The sequence below is a fragment of the Pseudophryne corroboree genome, chromosome 1 (assembly GCF_028390025.1).
Source record: "Pseudophryne corroboree isolate aPseCor3 chromosome 1, aPseCor3.hap2, whole genome shotgun sequence".
Classification (NCBI taxonomy): domain Eukaryota; kingdom Metazoa; phylum Chordata; class Amphibia; order Anura; family Myobatrachidae; genus Pseudophryne; species Pseudophryne corroboree.
In genome coordinates, this window is record NC_086444.1 from 1,230,365,891 (window position 1) to 1,230,384,663 (window position 18,773).

Here is an 18,773-nt window from a genome sequence, read left to right on the forward strand (position 1 = left end):
CTGTACTTCTACCCCTCCCCTCTTCTCTTCTATCCATCCCCTTCCCCTCCCCTCCCCTCTCCTCTTCTATCCATCCCTTCCCCAACCCTCCCCTCTTCTCTCCATCCCCTTCCCCTCCCCTCTCCTGCTGCTGCCTGTACTTGTGCTGTACTTCTACCCCTCCCCTCTTCTCTCCATCCCCTCCCCTCCCTCTTCTCTCCATCCCCTTCCCCTCCCCTCTTCTCTCCATCCCCCTCCCCTCCCCTCTTCTCTCCATCCCCTTCCCCTCCCCTCTTCTGCTGCTGCCTGTACTTGTGCTGTACTTCCTCCCCTCCCTCTCCTCTTCTCTCCATCCCCTTCCCCTCCCCTCTTCTCTCCATCCCCTTCCCCTCCCCTCTCCTGCTGCTGCCTGTACTTGTGCTGTACTTCCTCCCCACCCCTCTCCTCTTCTCTCCATCCCCTTCCCCTCCCCTCTCCTGCTGCTGCCTGTACTTGTGCTGTACTTCCTCCCCTCCCCTCTCCTCTTCTCTCCATCCCCTTCCCCTCCCCTCCCCTCTTCTCTCCATCCCCTCCCCTCTTCTCTCCATCCCCTTCCCCTCCCCTCTCCTGCTGCTGCCTGTACTTCTGCTGTACTTCCTTCCCTCTCCTCTTCTATCCATCCCCTTCCCCTCCCCTCTCCTGCTGCTGCCTGTACTTGTGCTGTACTTCTACCCCTCCCGTCCCCTCTTCTCTCCATCCCCTTCTCCTCCCCTCTCCTCTTCTCTCCATCCCCTTCCCCTCTCCTCTCCTTTTCTCTCCATCCCCTTCCCCTCCCCTCTCCTGCTGCCGCCTGTACTTCTGCTGTACTTCCTCCCCTCTCCTCTCCTCTCCATCCCCTTCCCCTCCCCTCTCCTCTCCATCCTCTTCCCCTCCCCTCTCCTCTTCTCTCCATCCTCTTCCCCTCCCCTCTCCTCTTCTCTCCATCCCCTTCCCCTCCCCTCCCCTCTCCTGTTGCTGCCTGTACTTGTGCTGTACTTCCTCCCCTCCCCTCTCCTCTTCTCTCCATCCCCTTCCCCTCCCCTCTCCTCTTCTCTCCATCCTCTACCCTTCCCCTCTCCTCTTCTCTCCATCCCCTTCCCCTCCCCTCCCCTCTCCTGCTGCTGCCTGTACTTGTGCTGTACTTCCTCCCCTCCCCTCTCCTCTTCTCTCCATCCCCTTCCCCTCCCCTCCCCTCTTCTCTCCATCCCCTTCCCCCCCCTCTCCTGCTGCTGCCTGTACTTGTGCTGTACTTCCTCCCCACCCCTCTCCTCTTCTCTCCATCCCCTTCCCCTCCCCTCTCCTGCTGCTGCCTGTACTTGTGCTGTACTTCTACCCCTCCCCTCTTCTCTCCATCCCCTTCCCCTCCCCTCTCCTCTCCATCCCTTCCCCTCCCCTCTCCTGCTGCTGCCTGTACTTGTGCTGTACTTCCTCCCCTCCCCTCTCCTCTTCTATACATCCCCTTCCCCTCCCCTCTTCTCTCCATCCCCTTCCCCTCCCCTCTCCTGCTGCTGCCTGTACTTGTGCTGTACTTCCTCCCCTCTCCTCTTCTATCCACCCCCTTCCCCTCCCCTCTCCTGCTGCTGCCTGTACTTGTGCTGTACTTCTACCGCTCCTTCCCCTCTTCTCTCCATCCCCTTCTCCTCCCCTCTCCTCTTCTCTCCATCCCCTTCCCCTCTCCTCTCCTTTTCTCTCCATCCCCTTCCCCTCCCCTCTCCTGCTGCTGCCTGTACTTCTGCTGTACTTCCTCCCCTCTCCTCTTCTATCCATCCCCTTCCCCTCCCCTCTCCTGCTGCTGCCTGTACTTGTGCTGTACTTCTACCCCTCCCCTCTTCTCTCCATCCCCTTCCCCTCCCCTCTCCTCTCCATCCCCTTCCCCTCCCCTCTCCTCTTCTCTCCATCCCCTTCCCCTCCCCTCTCCTGCTGCTGCCTGTGTGATAGCCGGGCCGCGGCCGGTCCATCAGTCAAATTAAATAGCATTGTCACGCCAGGCCATGTCATCACATAAGCAAGCAGTTTATTCACAGTTCAGACAGGCTTATCACGACAGTAACATTTAACTCCTTGTTCTCCTCTCCAGTGCAATATTCATATGGGTTACATCAAGTTACATCTCCTTTCATTTGCTTCACGGGCAATAACAGCATTTACAGTGATGTGACATCATTACAGTACAGTACATACCAGCGCAGTCTCTGGGAATCAGTAGTGCGGCTTTCGCAAACTGAAATTCATTTTAGTGTGCTCTCCCCCATTCGCTAGGGGCTCCATCTAAACGGGATCCCATGTACACGTTACTGGGGGCCTTCCGCCAAACGTGGTTCCTACCACTCACCCAGCTCGTCCTATCCCGCAGACTCACACCTCCCGTCCTGCTTCTTGGGTACCCCTGAAGGTCCTTTGTTCCTGGTTCCTTCCACTGTACTCTGCATACTGTGGCTCTCACACTGCACTCTCCATCTCTCGCTGAAGCTGCTGGCTCTCCTGTCACACTGCAGATATGGGCTCTCCCTCTCTTCATAGCAACACCCACACGCTGCTCTTCTTTCCATCATGCCAGGACTGTGGAGTGCCATTCTTGTTCCACAGTCCCCAGCCTGCGTTTCTCCTGGACACTTAGCCTGTGCCTTCCATCCTCAGTCCTCAGCTCACACTGCACTGTCCTGTGCTTTGTTCCTTTTGCTAAAATCCCCCTGCACTTCCTGTCCTAACCCCCTACATGTGCAGGGTCTGCAAGTAACTGGCGTTGGGGCCATAAAACTCCCCCACTCACTGATAAGAATTAAAAGGCTTTTGGAACTTTCCAATATCTCTTGTCTACTAACATTCCAGTATGCCACATACACCCCTGCTAAAATCTTGCGTGTCCCCACGCAATATAACTAATTAACTATGAGCTTGCAAAAAGTCTAGCAAGGAACAGTCTCTTATACTCTACAGCAAGGTCAAAACATAACACACAATAAACAAGCATAATTGAAGTATACATCATACACAATATAACAATCACATGAGCAGAAAAACATGGCATGCAAACACAATATAACAATCACATGAGCAGAAAAACATGGCATGCAAAACATTACATGAAATACAAATCACATATACTGCTGCCTTTTTCCTCTGAATTACAGTCCTGGGTCACAGATGATCATGAATGTTCCAACATCTTCTGGCAATTGTGCCAAACACTTAGAACCTGCCCATGCCGACCCTTGTCTCCCCAGTTCGCTGGGTGAGAAGAGGTAGGTGGCTTTCATGGGCCCCTCCCAATAAAGTTTTCCCCAAATTGTCAAATAAATCTTCGGTACCGATCCTGTTCGTGGACGCCAAATTGTGATAGCCGGGGAGCGGCCGGTCCGTCAGTCATTTTAAAAAGATTGCACACCAGGCCATGTCATCACATAAGCAAGCAGTTTATTCACAGTTCAGACAGGGTTATCACGACAGTAACATTTAACTCCTTGTTCTCCTCTCCAGTGCAATATTCATATGGGTTACATCAAGTTACATCTCCTTTCATTTGCTTCACGGGCAATAACAGCATTTACAGTGATGTGACATCATTACAGTACAGTACATACCAGCGCAGTCTCTGGGAATCAGTAGTGCGGCTTTCGCAAACTGAAATTCATTTTAGTGTGCTCTCCCCCATTCGCTAGGGGCTCCATCTAAACGGGATCCCATGTACACGTTACTGGGGGCCTTCCGCCAAACGTGGTTCCTACCACTCACCCAGCTCGTCCTATCCCGCAGACTCACACCTCCCGTCCTGCTTCTTGGGTACCCCTGAAGGTCCTTTGTTCCTGGTTCCTTCCACTGTACTCTGCATACTGTGGCTCTCACACTGCACTCTCCATCTCTCGCTGAAGCTGCTGGCTCTCCTGTCACACTGCAGATATGGGCTCTCCCTCTCTTCATAGCAACACCCACACGCTGCTCTTCTTTCCATCATGCCAGGGACTGTGGAGTGCCATTCTTGTTCCACAGTCCCCAGCCTGCGTTTCTCCTGGACACTTAGCCTGTGCCTTCCATCCTCAGTCCTCAGCTCACACTGCACTGTCCTGTGCTTTGTTCCTTTTGCTAAAATCCCCCTGCACTTCCTGTCCTAACCCCCTACATGTGGCAGGGTCTGCAAGTAATTGCAGACCCGGGGGCCATAAAACTCCCCCACTCACTGATAAGAATTAAAAGGCTTTTGGAACTTTCCAATATCTCTTGTCTACTAACATTCCAGTATGCCACACCTGTTCTTGTACTGTACTTCTTCACCTCCCCTCTCCTCTTCTCTCCATCCCCTTCCCCTCTCCTCTCCTTTTCTCTCCATCCCCTTCCCCTCTCCTCTTCTCTCCATTCCCTTCCCCTCTCCATCCCCTTCCCCTCCCTCCTGCTGCTGCCTGTACTTGTGCTGTACTTCTACCCCTCCCCTCCCCTCTTCTCTCCATCCCCTTCCCCTCCCTTCTCCTCTTCTCTCCATCCCCTTCCCCTCTCCTCTCCTCTTTTCTCCATCCCCTTCCCCTCCCCTCCCCATTCCTCTCCATCCCCTTCCCCTCCCCTCTCCTATTCTCTCCATCCCCTTCCCCTCCCCTCTCCTGCTGCTGCCTGTACTTGTGCTGTACTTCTACCCCTCCCTTCCCCTCTTCTCTCCATCCCCTTCCCCTCTCCTCTACTCTCCATCCCCTTCCCCTCTCCTATCCTCTTCACTCCATCCCATTCCCCTTCATTCCCTTCCCCTCCCCTCTCCTCTCCATCCCCTTCCCCTCCCCTCTCCTGCTGCGGCCTGTACTTGTGCTGTACTTCTACCCCTCCCCTGTTCTCTCCATCCCTTTCCCCTCCCCTCTCCATCCCCTTCCCTCTCCTCTTCTCTCCATCCCCTTCCCCTCCCCTGTTCTCTCCATCCCCTTCCCCTCTCCTCTCCATCCCCTTCCGCTCTCCTCTCCTCTTCTCTCCATCCTCTACCCCTCCCCTCTCCTCTTCTCTCCATCCTCTTCCCCTCCCCTCTCCTCTTCTCTCCATCCTCTACCCTTTCCCTCTCCTCTTCTCTCCATCCTCTACCCCTCCCCTCTCCTCTCCATCCTCCTCCCCTCCCTTCTCCTCTTCTCTCCATCCTCTACCCCTCCCCTCTTCTCTTCATCCTCTACCCCTCCCCTCTCCTCTTCTCTCCATCCTCTACCCCTCCCCTCTCCTCTTCTTTCCATCCTATTCCCCTCCCCTCTCCTCTTCTCTCCATTCCCTTCCCCTCCCCTATCTCCTTCTCTCCATCTTCTTCCCCTCCCCTCTCCTCTTCTCTCCATCCTCTTCCCCTCCCCTATCCTCTTCTCTCCATCCTCTACCCCTCCCCTCTCCTCTTCTCTCCATCCCCTCTCCTCTTCTCTTCTCTCCATCGCCTACCCCTCCCCTCTCCTCTCCATCCTCTACCCCTCTCCTCTTCTCTCCATCCTTTTCCCCTTCCTTCTCCTCTTCTCTCCATCCTCTTCCCCTCCCCTCTCCTCTTCTCTCCTTCCCCTCCCCTCTCCTCTTCTCTCCATCCCCTTCCCCTCTGTTCTCCTCGTCTCTCCATCCTCTACCCCTCCCCTCTCCTCTTCTCTCAACCCTCTACCCCTCCCCTCCCTTCTTCTTTCCGTTCTCTACCCCTCCCCTCTCCTCTTCTTTCCATCCTCTACCCCTCCCCTCTCCTCTTCTCTCCATCCTCTTCCCCTCCCCTCTTCTCTCCTTCCCCTCCCCTCTCCTCTTCTCTCCATCCTCTTCCCCTCCCCTCCCCTCTCCTCTTCTCTCCATCCTCTTCCTGTCCCCCGTCCTCTCTATCCCCTTCCCCTCCCCTCTCCTCTTCTCTCCATCCCCTCCCCTCTCCTCTTTTCTCCATCCCCTTCCCCTCCCTCCTGCTGCTGCCTGTACTTGTGCTGTACTTCTACCCCTCCCCTCTCCTCTCCAGCGCCTTCCCCTCCCTTCTCCTCTTCTCTTCATCCCCTTCCCCTCTCCTCTTTTCTCCATCCCCTTCCCCTCCCCTCCCCATTCCTCTCGTCCCCTTCCCATCCCCTCTCCTCTTCTCTCCATCCCCTTCCCCTCCCCTGCTGCTGCCTGTACTTGTGCTGTACTTCTACCCCTCCCCTCTTCTCTCCATCCCCTTCCCCTCCCCTCTCCTCTCCATCCCCTTCCCCTCCCCTCTCCTCTTCTCTCCATCCCCTTCCCCTCCACTCTCCATTCCTCTCCATTCCCTTCCCCTCCCCTCCCCTCTCCTCTCCTCTCCATTCCCTTCCCCTCCCCTCTCCTGCTGTGGCCTGTACTTGTGCTGTACTTCTACCCCTCCCCTCTTCTCTCCATCCCCTTCCCCTCCCCTCTTCTCTCCATCCCCTTCCCCTCCCCTCTTCTCTTCTCTCCATCCCCTTCCCCTCCCCTCCCCATTCCTCTCCATTCCCTTCCCCTCCCCTCTCCTCTCCATCCCCTTCCCCTCCCCTCTCCTGCTGCGGCCTGTACTTGTGCTGTACTTCTACCCCTCCCCTCTTCTCTCCATCCCCTCCCCCACTCTCCTCTTCTCTCCATACCCTCTCTTCTCTCCATCCCCTTCCCCTCCCCTGTTCTCTTCTCTCCATCCCCTCTCCTCTTCTCTCCATCCCCATCCCCTCCCCTCTTCTCTCCATCCTCCTCCCCTCCCCTCTCCTCTTCTCTCCATCCTCTACCACTCCCCACTCCTCTTCTCTCCATCCTCTACCCCTCCCCTCTGCTCTTCTCTCCATCCTCTTCCCCTCCCCTCTCCTCTTCTCTCCATCCTCTTCCCCTCTCCTCTCCTCTTCTCTCCATTCTCTACCTCTCCCCTCTCCTCTTCTCTCCATCCTCTTCCCCTCCCCTCTCCTCTCCATCCCCTTCCCCTCCCCTATCTCCTTCTCTCCATCCTTTTCCCCTCCCATCTCCTCTTCTCTCCATCCTCTTCCCCTCCCCTCTCCTCTCCTCTTATCTCCATCCTCTACCCCTCCCCTCCCCTCTTCTCTCCATCCCCTTCCCCTCCCATCTTTTCTTCTCTCCATCCTCTTCCCCTCCCCTCTCCTCTCCATCCTCTACCCCTCTCCTCTTCTCTCCATCCTTTTCCCCTCCCTTCTCCTCTTCTCTCCATCCCCTTCTCCTCCCCTCTTCTCTCCATCCTCTTACCCTCCCCTCTCCTTTTCTCTCCTTCCCCTCCCCTCTCCTCTTCTCTCCACCCTCTTCCCCACTGTTCTCCTCTTCTCTCCATCCTCTACCCCTCCCCTCTCCTCTTCTCTCCATCCTCTATTCCTCCCCTCTCCTCTCCTCTTCACCCTCTACCCCTCCCCTCTTCTCTCCATCCTCTTCCCCTTCCATCTCCTCTTCTCTCCTTCCCCTCCCCTCTCCATCCCCTTCCCCTCCCCTCTCCTCTTCTCTCCATCCTTTTCACCTCCCCTCCCCTCCCCTCTCCTCTCCTCTCCTTTCCTCTCCATCCTCTTCCCGTCCCCTCTCCTCTCTATCCCCTTTCCCTCCCCTCTCCTCTTCTCTCCATCCCCTTCCCCTCCCCTCTCCTCTTCTCTCCATCCCCTTCCCCTCCCCTCTCCTCTTCATCCTCTTCCCCTCCCCTCTCCTCCTCTCTCCATCCTCCTCCCCACCAAGGCTGCCTAAATGGCCATGTAGAATGAAGGCATGAGGACACAGATTAGTACCGTTTAAGTACTTGGAAATACAATTCTAACAATTCTATTTTAGGGCCTAATTCAAGACGTAGCGCAAATACGATGCGACCGCAATTTTTGAGAAGACCCTGCTGTGCATGAGTGAGCAGTTAGTGCGATTGGGTTGCAATAACTGAGAACGCCTTTGCCTGATTGACAGGCAGAGACATACGCGGGGCGAGCGGGGGGCGGAAATGGAGCATTTTTTTTTGGGTGACGCCAGGGAAACGGCAGCGTGTTGGCTGTGTTTTCAGGGCGGCTGCGTGTCATCACATGCAGCCCCTCTGATAGAAAAAACATGACGCTGGGACTCCTGCAGCTGAAAATGACAGCCAGACTTCCCTAGTTTCTGTGACCAATTGCAATTAGAGCGTGATCGCAGTGTGTGGGCGGCGTGCTGGGTGGCCTTGCCTTGTGATGGGCGGCCTTCAGCATGTGATTCCAAGACTAGCAGATTCTGCTATTCTTACTGAATAAGGTCCTAAAGGGTCTATTTACTAAGCCTCTGCTGGAGATAAAGTTGCTGGAGATAAAGTACCAGCCAATCAGCTCCCAACTGTTAAGCCACAGGCTGTGTTTGAAAAATGACAGCTGGGACCTGATTGGCTGGTACTTTATCTCCAGCGACTTTATCTCCAGCCAAGGCTTAGTAAATAGACTCCTAAATCACTGCTTCTGACATAGCGTAACAACTCAGCATTATGGACATTCCACAGTGACATAGCGCTGGCCATACCCCAGTGACATAGCGCTGGACATACCCCAGTGACATAGCGCTGGACATACCCCAGTGACATAGCGCTGGACATACCCCAGTGACATAGCGCTGGCCATACCCCAGTGACATAGCGCTGGACATACCCCAGTGACATAGCGCTGGACATACCCCAGTGACATAGCGCTGGCCATACCCCAGTGACATAGCGCTGGACATACCCCAGTGACATAGCGCTGGACATACCCCAGTGACATAGCGCTGGACATACCCCAGTGACATAGCGCTGGCCATACCCCAGTGACATAGCGCTGGACATACCCCAGTGACATAGCGCTGGACATACCCCAGTGACATAGCGCTGGCCATACCGCTAGACATACCCCAGTGACATAGCGCTAGACATACCCCAGTGACATAGCGCTGGACATACCCCAGGGACATAGCGCTGGCCATACCCCAGTGACATAGCGCTGGACATTCCCCAGTGACATAGCGCTAGACATACCCCAGTGACATAGCGCTGGCCATACCCCAGTGACATAGCGCTAGACATACCCCAGTGACATAGCGCTGGACATACCCCAGTGACATAGCGCTAGACATACCCCAGTGACATAGCGCTGGACATACCCCAGTGACATAGCGCTGGACATGCCCCAGTGACATAGCGCTGGACATACCCCAGTGACATAGCGCTGGACATACCCCAGTGACATAGCGCTGGACATACCCCAGTGACATAGCGCTGGCCATACCGCTAGACATACCCCAGTGACATAGCGCTAGACATACCCCAGTGACATAGCGCTGGACATACCCCAGTGACATAGCGCTGGCCATACCCCAGTGACATAGCGCTAGACATACCCCAGTGACATAGCGCTGGACATACCCCAGTGACATAGCGCTAGACATACCCCAGTGACATAGCGCTGGACATACCCCAGTGACATAGCGCTGGACATGCCCCAGTGACATAGCGCTGGACATACCCCAGTGACATAGCGCTGGACATACCCCAGTGACATAGCGCTAGACATACCCCAGTGACATAGCGCTGGACATACCCCAGTGACATAGCGCTGGACATACCCCAGTGACATAGCGCTAGACATACCCCAGTGACATAGCGCTGGACATACCCCAGTGACATAGCGCTGGACATGCCCCAGTGACATAGCGCTAGACATACCCCAGTGACATAGCGCTGGACATACCCCAGTGACATAGCGCTGGACATGCCCCAGTGACATAGCGCTGGACATACCCCAGTGACATAGCACTGGACATACCCCAGTGACATGGCACTGGACATGCCCCAGTGACATAGCGCTGGACATACCCCAGTGACATAGCGCTGAACATACCCCAGTGACATAGCGCTGGACATACCACAGTGACATAGCGCTGGACATGCCCCAGTGACATAGTGCTGGACCTACCCCAGTGACATAGCACTGGACATATTCCAGTGACATAGCACTGGACATACCCCAGTGACATAGCGCTGGACATACCCCAGTGACATAGCACTGGACATACCCCAGTGACATAGCACTGGACATACCCCAGTGACATAGCCCTGGACATTCCCCAGTGACATAGCGCTCGACATACCCCAGTGACATAGTGCTGGACATGCCCCAGTGACATAGCGCTGGACATAACCAAGTGATTTATCGCTGGACATACCCCAGTGACATAGCGCTGGCCATACCCCAGTGACATAGCGCTGGACATGCCCCAGTGACATAGCGCTGGCCATACCCCAGTGACATAGCGCTGGACATGCCCCAGTGACATAGTGCTGGACATGCCCCAGTGACATAGCGCTGGACATAACCAAGTGATATATCACTGGACATACCCTAGTGACAAAGCGCTGGACAAACCCCAGTGACATAGCGCTGGACATACTCCAGTGACATAGCACTGGACATACCCCAGTGACATAGCACTGGACATGCCCCAGTGACATAGCGCTGGACATACCGCAGTGACATAGCGCTGAACATACCCCAGTGACATAGCGCTGGACATACCACAGTGACATAGCGCTGGACATGCCCCAGTGACATAGTGCTGGACATACCCCAGTGACATAGCACTGGACATATTCCAGTGACATGGCGCTGGACATACCCCAGTGACATAGCGCTGGACATGCCCCAGTGACATAGCGCTGGGCATACCCAAGTGACATAGCGCTGAACATACCCCAGTGACATAGCGCTGGACATGCCCCAGTGACATAGCGCTGGACATACCCCAGTGACATAGCGCTGGGCATAACCCCAGTGACATAGCACTGGACATATTGCAGTGACATAGCGCTGGACATGCCCCAGTGACATAGCACTGGACATGCCCCAGTGACATAGTGCTGGACATACCCCAGTGACATAGCGCTGAACATACCCCAGTGACATAGCGCTGGACATACCACAGTGACATAGCGCTGGACATGCCCCAGTGACATAGTGCTGGACCTACCCCAGTGACATAGCACTGGACATATTCCAGTGACATAGCACTGGACATACCCCAGTGACATAGCGCTGGACATACCCCAGTGACATAGCACTGGACATACCCCAGTGACATAGCACTGGACATACCCCAGTGACATAGCCCTGGACATTCCCCAGTGACATAGCGCTCGACATACCCCAGTGACATAGTGCTGGACATGCCCCAGTGACATAGCGCTGGACATAACCAAGTGATTTATCGCTGGACATACCCCAGTGACATAGCGCTGGCCATACCCCAGTGACATAGCGCTGGACATGCCCCAGTGACATAGCGCTGGCCATACCCCAGTGACATAGCGCTGGACATGCCCCAGTGACATAGTGCTGGACATGCCCCAGTGACATAGCGCTGGACATAACCAAGTGATATATCACTGGACATACCCTAGTGACAAAGCGCTGGACAAACCCCAGTGACATAGCGCTGGACATACTCCAGTGACATAGCACTGGACATACCCCAGTGACATAGCACTGGACATGCCCCAGTGACATAGCGCTGGACATACCGCAGTGACATAGCGCTGAACATACCCCAGTGACATAGCGCTGGACATACCACAGTGACATAGCGCTGGACATGCCCCAGTGACATAGTGCTGGACATACCCCAGTGACATAGCACTGGACATATTCCAGTGACATGGCGCTGGACATACCCCAGTGACATAGCGCTGGACATGCCCCAGTGACATAGCGCTGGGCATACCCAAGTGACATAGCGCTGAACATACCCCAGTGACATAGCGCTGGACATGCCCCAGTGACATAGCGCTGGACATACCCCAGTGACATAGCGCTGGGCATAACCCCAGTGACATAGCACTGGACATATTGCAGTGACATAGCGCTGGACATGCCCCAGTGACATAGCACTGGACATGCCCCAGTGACATAGTGCTGGACATACCCCAGTGACATAGTGCTGGACATACCCCAGTGACATAGCACTGGACATATTCCAGTGACATAGCGCTGGACATGCCCCAGTGACATAGCACTGGACATGCCCCAGTGACATAGTGCTGGACATACCCCAGTGACATAGTGCTGGACATACCCCAGTGACATAGCACTGGACATATTCCAGTGACATAGCGCTGGACATGCCCCAGTGATATAGCACTGGACATACCCCAGTGACATAGCGCTGGACATGCCCCAGTGACATAGCGCTGGACATGCCCCAGTGACATAGTGCTGGACATACCCCAGTGACATAGCACTGGACATACCCCAGTGACATAGCGCTGGACATGCCCCAGTGACATAGCGCTGGACATACCCCAGTGATATAGTGCTGGACATACCCCAGTGACATTGCGCTGGACATGCCCCAGTGACATAGTGCTGGACATACCCCAGTGACATAGCGCTGGACATACCCCAGTGACATAGCGCTGGACATGCCCCAGTGACATAGCGCTGGACATGCCCCAGTGACATAGCACTGGACATGCCCCAGTGACATAGCGCTGGACATACTCCAGTGACATACTGTAGCGCTGGACATACCCAAGTGATATATCACTGGACATGCCCCAGTGACATAGCGCTGGACATACCCCAGTGACATAGCGCTGGACATACCCCAGTGACATAGCACTGGACATACCCCAGTGACATAGTGCTGGACATACCCCAGTGACATAGTGATGGACATACCCCAGTGACATAGCGCTGGACATACCCCAGTGACATAGCACTGGACATACCCCAGTGTCATAGCGCTTGACATGCCCCATAGACATAGTGCTGGACATACCCCAGTGACATAGCGCTGGACATGCCCCAGTGACATAGCGCTGGACATGCCCCAGTGACATAGTGCTGGACATACCCCAGTGACATAGCGCTGGGCATACCCCAGTGACATAGCGCTGGACATGCCCCAGTGACATAGCGGTGGACATGCCCCAGTGACATAGCGCTGGACATGCCCCAGTGACATAGTGCTGGACATACCCCAGTAACATAGCGCTGGACATGCCCCAGTGACATAGCGCTGGACATGCCCCAGTGACATAGCGCTGGAAATGCCCCAGTGACATAGTGCTGGACATACCCCAGTGACATAGCGCTGGACATGCCCCAGTGACATAGCACTGGACATACCCCAGTGACATAGCACTGGACATACCCCAGTGACAAAGCACTGGACATGCCCCAGTGACATAGCGCTGGACATACCCAAGTGACAAACTGTAGCGCTGGACATACCCAAGTGATATATCACTGGACATGCCCCAGTGACATAGCGCTGGACATGCCCCAGTGACATAGCGCTGGACATACCCCAGGGACATAGCACTGGAAATACCCCAGTGACATAGCGCTGGACATGCCCCAGTGACATAGTGCTGGACATGTCCAAGTGACAGAGCTGGACATACCCCAGTGACATAGCGCTGGACATGCCCCAGTGACATAGCCCTGGACATACACCAGTGACATAGCGCTGGACATGCCCCAGTGACATAGTGCTGGACATGTCCAAGTGACAGAGCTGGACATACCCCAGTGACATAGCGCTGGACATGCCCCAGTGACATAGCCCTGGACATACACCAGTGACATAGCACTGGACATACCCCAGTGACATAGTGCTGGACATACCCCAGTGACATAGTGATGGACATACCCCAGTGACATAGCGCTGGACATACCCCAGTGACATAGCGCTGGACATACCCCAGTGTCATAGCGCTTGACATGCCCCATAGACATAGTGCTGGACATACCCCAGTGACATAGCGCTGGACATGCCCCAGTGACATAGCGCTGGACATGCCCCAGTGACATAGTGCTGGACATACCCCAGTGACATAGCGCTGGGCATACCCCAGTGACATAGCGCTGGACATGCCCCAGTGACATAGCGCTGGACATGCCCCAGTGACATAGCGCTGGACATGCCCCAGTGACATAGTGCTGGACATACCCCAGTAACATAGCGCTGGACATGCCCCAGTGACATAGCGCTGGACATGCCCCAGTGACATAGCGCTGGAAATGCCCCAGTGACATAGTGCTGGACATACCCCAGTGACATAGCGCTGGACATGCCCCAGTGACATAGCACTGGACATACCCCAGTGACATAGCACTGGACATACCCCAGTGACAAAGCACTGGACATGCCCCAGTGACATAGCGCTGGACATACCCAAGTGACATACTGTAGCGCTGGACATACCCAAGTGATATATCACTGGACATACCCTAGTGACATAGCGCTGGACATACCCCAGTGACATAGCGCTGGACATACCCCAGTGACATAGCGCTGGACATACCCCAGTGACATAGCGCTGGACATACCCCAGTGACATAACGCTGGACATACTCCACTGACATACTGTAGCGCTGGACATACCCAAGTGATATATCACTGGACATACCCCAGTGACATAGCGCTGGACATACCCCAGTGACATAGCGCTGGACATACCCCAGTGACATAGAGCTGGACATACCCCAGTGACATAGCGCTGGACATACCCCAGTGACATAGCACTGATCAGCTGGATTCCTCCAGGTTATAATCTAGCAGGACTATTTTTCTGTAGTTACAAGAGGGAACAAGCATCCATTCAGTATTTCTACTGTGTAATATATTCCTATAGTCACCTGCTGCAGAGGCGTTCATACAGAAATGCAAACATTCTCTTCCTATTTATTTCCATATATGTAGTATCATTGTTTATTATGATCATTCTTTTAATTGCTACATGCTGTAGTCAGACCACTTCTATTATTAATCTATTTTTATTACTGTTTGCGCTGTTTTAGGGCCTGATTAAAGGTGACGCAGATCATGCGCGGCTGCGATTTCTCACCGATTCCCAAGTGTGAAAATATGCAAATGCCCGTGTAACCATTCTCCCTGTGCACTACTGTGCGACGGACTGAGCGAGCCCTGCGACACCCACTTTTCTTGTCTGAACATTGCTGAAGTGTGCTGGAGGATCTGATCACCCACCATCGAGGCACCATCGGCAGCAACATCGACTCCTCGACCATCTCCTGCCTGGTAACTTTCATAAACTATTGGCCACTGTGGCTGCGGTGCTGTGACCGATATCACAGCCGTATGCTGAAGCACGCCCGTGACATTCACATAACACCCCCATGACATCTGCTCTTTTCTGTGAAGACGTTAGGTCACCTCCCAGTCTCCGCCCTGAACCGCCCATGGAACGCAGAAGCCGCCTCAAGTAATAGTGATGACGTATGCAAATGCCATTTTCGGAGGTTTGCGGCAATACGTACTGTATGTCTCTCCATGGGCCTGATTCAGGTGCGGTTGTTCTTGCGATTGCTGCTGCTGCTGTCTTTTGCCGTACACAATGGGCAGAAGCTAACCTGAGCATAGGAACGCCCACTGCTGCCGTGTTATTTCCATCCGATGGCATATAACTGCTGATACATCGGAAAGCAGTCCCCATATAATGCTTGAGTCCAAAAGTCAACGCCAGTGCCGTAACTAGGCATTTTAGCGCTGTGTGCAAGAAATGGCATTGCCCCCCCACCCCTATGCAAGATTGGGGCAGTGCGTGCAGTAGGCGCAAATAATATATAGGGGTGTGGCTTCATGGGGAAGGGGCGTGGCCACAAAATAATACCAATTCATACTACACTGCACAGTAGTCTCCATTATTCAAATTACGCTGCACAGTAGTACCACTACACCAGGTAGAGCCCCTTTTACACATTACAGCAGACAGTCCCCCTTTTACACATTACAGCAGACAGCATCCCCCTTTTTACACATTACGGCAGACAGCGTCCCCTTTTTACACATTACGGCAGACACCGTCCCCTTTTGTACACATTACGGCAGACAGCGCCCCCTTTTTACACATTACGGCAGACAGTCCCTATTTTTACACATGACGGCAGACAGCGTCCCCTTTTTACACATTACGGCAGACAGCATCCCCCTTTTTACACATTACGGCAGACAGAGTCCCCATTTTACACATTACGGCAGACAGCATCCCCCTTTTTACACATTATGGCAGACAGCATCCCCCTTTTTCAGCGGTGCAAGTGTGCGGGTACGGGTGGGTATGGCATACCCTTAAGAATTTAGCCATGGGTACGCCGTACCCACGCCGACGGGCCGACGCTCTTCCCCTCCCTCCCTCCACTGCTGACAGCCGCTGACCGCCGCTGATGCGAGGGGAGGAGAGCGCAGCCTGTGCCTCTCCTGCCCCTCAGTGTTTTTGTTCAATTCAGCGCCGCCCGTGAGCCAATCAGAGCTCGCGGACCGGCAGCCAAGGTTGCTGGACAGCGAGCTTTGATTGGCTCATGCATCGGTGCTGAATTGAACGAAGACACCCGCCAGAGATTGAGGGGAAGGAGAGTCGCAGACTGCGCTCTCCTCCCCTCACACAAACACACACAGGACAGCAGCAGCGCGGGGGGGAGGATGGAGGGTGCATGTATACCTGGCACTGGGGGCATATCTGGCACGGGGGAGACATGTGTATCTGGCACTGGGGGCTTATCTGACACTGAGGGCATATCTGGCACTGGGGGGACATGTGTATCTGGCACTGTGAGGCAATGTATATCTGGCACTCTGGGGGCATTTGTGTATCTGGCACTGTGGGGCAATGTGTATCTGGCACTCTGGGGGCATTTGTGTATCTGGCACTATGGTGCAATGTATATCTGGCACTGTGGGGCAATGTATATCTGGCACTGTGGGGCAATGTATATCTGGCACTGCGGGGCAATGTGTATCTGGCACTGTGGGGCAACGTGTATCTGGCACTGTGGGGCAATGTGTATCTGGCACTCTGGGGGCATTTGTGTATCTGGCACTGTGGGGCAATGTGTATCTGGCACTCTGGGGGCATTTGTGTATCTGGCACAGTGAGGCAATGTGTATCTGGCAATGTGGGGCAATGTATATCTGGCACTGCGGGGCAATGTGTATCTGGCACTGTGGGGCAACGTGTATCTAGCACTATTGGGGTCATATGTGTATCTGCCCCTCCCCCCATATGTGAATCACGCCCCCATTTTCATTGGCCACGCCCCATGTGGCATTTGGTGACACCCATTTCTTTGGCGCACACAGTACCTTTAAGACATTTTTTCTCCTTGCACCACTGCCCTTTTTACACATTACGGCAGCCAGTCCCCCTTTTTACACATAGTGGCAGATCCCGAGCAGGGGAAAAGGAGGAGGAGGGAGGAGGACTGGAATCTGGCTGCCGCTGTGAATGCTGGGATGAGGGAAGCGCATCCCAGCATTCACAGCGGCGGCGGGCTGCCAATGCGGAAGGAGAGGGGACAGCTGCAGCGGCGCCTCTACCAATTGCATAGCGCTGCTGCGGCTCCAGTCCCCTTCCCTCCTCCTCCTCTCCTGCCTCCGGCGTTGCTGCTCTCCTCCAGCGCGGCGCACGGGCACACACAGCACAGAACAGGCGGCTTGTAATGAGTCAATTTGACTCATTACAATCCGCTGGCCGTTGCTCCCTCAGGGCAACTGCGCTGTGTGCCTGGCACACACGTAGTTACGGCGCTGGCCAACGCCATCTATAGATGGCAATGCCTATGAGCTTTTTACTACAGGAAGGGGTTCAGAGGGGGAGGTCTTCAGTATGCCGCCGGCTGGGATCCCAACACATATTCACCTACTTGGACCCCCCTGGAGGGAGACTAAATAGTGTGGTGCGTGTAGCGCGCCACCATGCCCGCAGCGTGGCAAACACAGCGAGCCCGCAAAGGGCTCATTAGCGCTCGCCCAGCTGTCGGTATGCCGGCGGTCGGGATCCCACGTCGGTATGCTGGTCCCTGGGTTTGCTGCACCCGTTCGGAGGATACATATCCTTCCCCACTCAGCTTGCACACGTGCACCCTGGAAGTTAATTTGATGATTTTCACCTTCATTCATGTTACCTGTTTCCTCCCCCTCCTGGGCTCATTTCCCCTCACTCCCTCCCTCCCTTGTTGCATTTTTACTGTTTGCTCACTTGGTTCCTGGTGTTTGTGGGTCTGGGGTTTATGTAGTGTTTACTGCAGAGATCATATCCTTACAGGTCATGTCAGGTCCCTGGGTGAGGTGTGGTTTGTGGAGCAATCTATTACTTATTGAGCTGAACTTTATCCCTTGGCTCGGATTGCGTCTGCGTTTCTTGGAAATAGCTCGGTTTGCTGGCCCAGGATCTGGGAGTTATGTTGGGAAGGTGTCTTGCAGTTTATTGTCTCTGCAAAGACTTGCTGGGGTGGGCCGGATGGCTGATGTGTGTAAATTAGGCATTTCCTCCATCTCTTGAGGTCGACATGGACAAAAGGTCAACATGGACAAAAGGTCGACAGGAACAAGGTCGACATGGAAAAAGGTTGACATGAGTTTTTCACGATTTTTATCTTTTTTGGAACCTTTTCATACTTAACGATCCACGTGGACTACGATTGGAACGGTAATCTGTGCCGAGCGTAGCGGTAGCGGAGCGAAGGCACCATGCCCGAAGCATGGGAAGCGAAGCGAGCCATGCGAGGGGACGCTGTGCACTAATTGGGGTTCCTGGTCACTCTATGAAGAAAACGACACAAAAAACAAACAAACTCATGTCGACCTTTTTCCATGTCAACCTTGTTCCTGTCGACATTTTGTCCATGTCGACCTTTTGTCCATGCCGACCTAAGGTGTGTCGACCAATTGGTGTCGACCTAATGTTTGTCGACCTTTTTGCTGTCGATCCTGAGTCCCAGACCCCTCTTGAGGGGGGCAGCTGGACATGTCCTTATTAATTATTTATTTATTAACAGTTTCTTATATAGTGCAGCAAATTCTGTTGCGCTTTACAATTGGAAATAACAATGATATAACATAAC

At 54.3% G+C, this 18,773-nt stretch overlaps 1 protein-coding gene across 1 annotated transcript in view; it reads right to left on the minus strand.

The window, feature by feature from the left end:
- The window catches only part of LOC134931519 (N-acetyltransferase 8-like), a 19,584-nt gene extending 17,013 nt beyond the window's left edge, over positions 1–2,571 (minus strand). The window contains exon 1 of the mRNA XM_063925424.1: positions 2,330–2,571. The gene's annotated coding sequence lies outside the window, so the exon portion shown is untranslated. The remainder of the gene's footprint in view (positions 1–2,329) is intronic.
- Between the last annotated feature and the right edge of the window lie 16,202 nt (positions 2,572–18,773).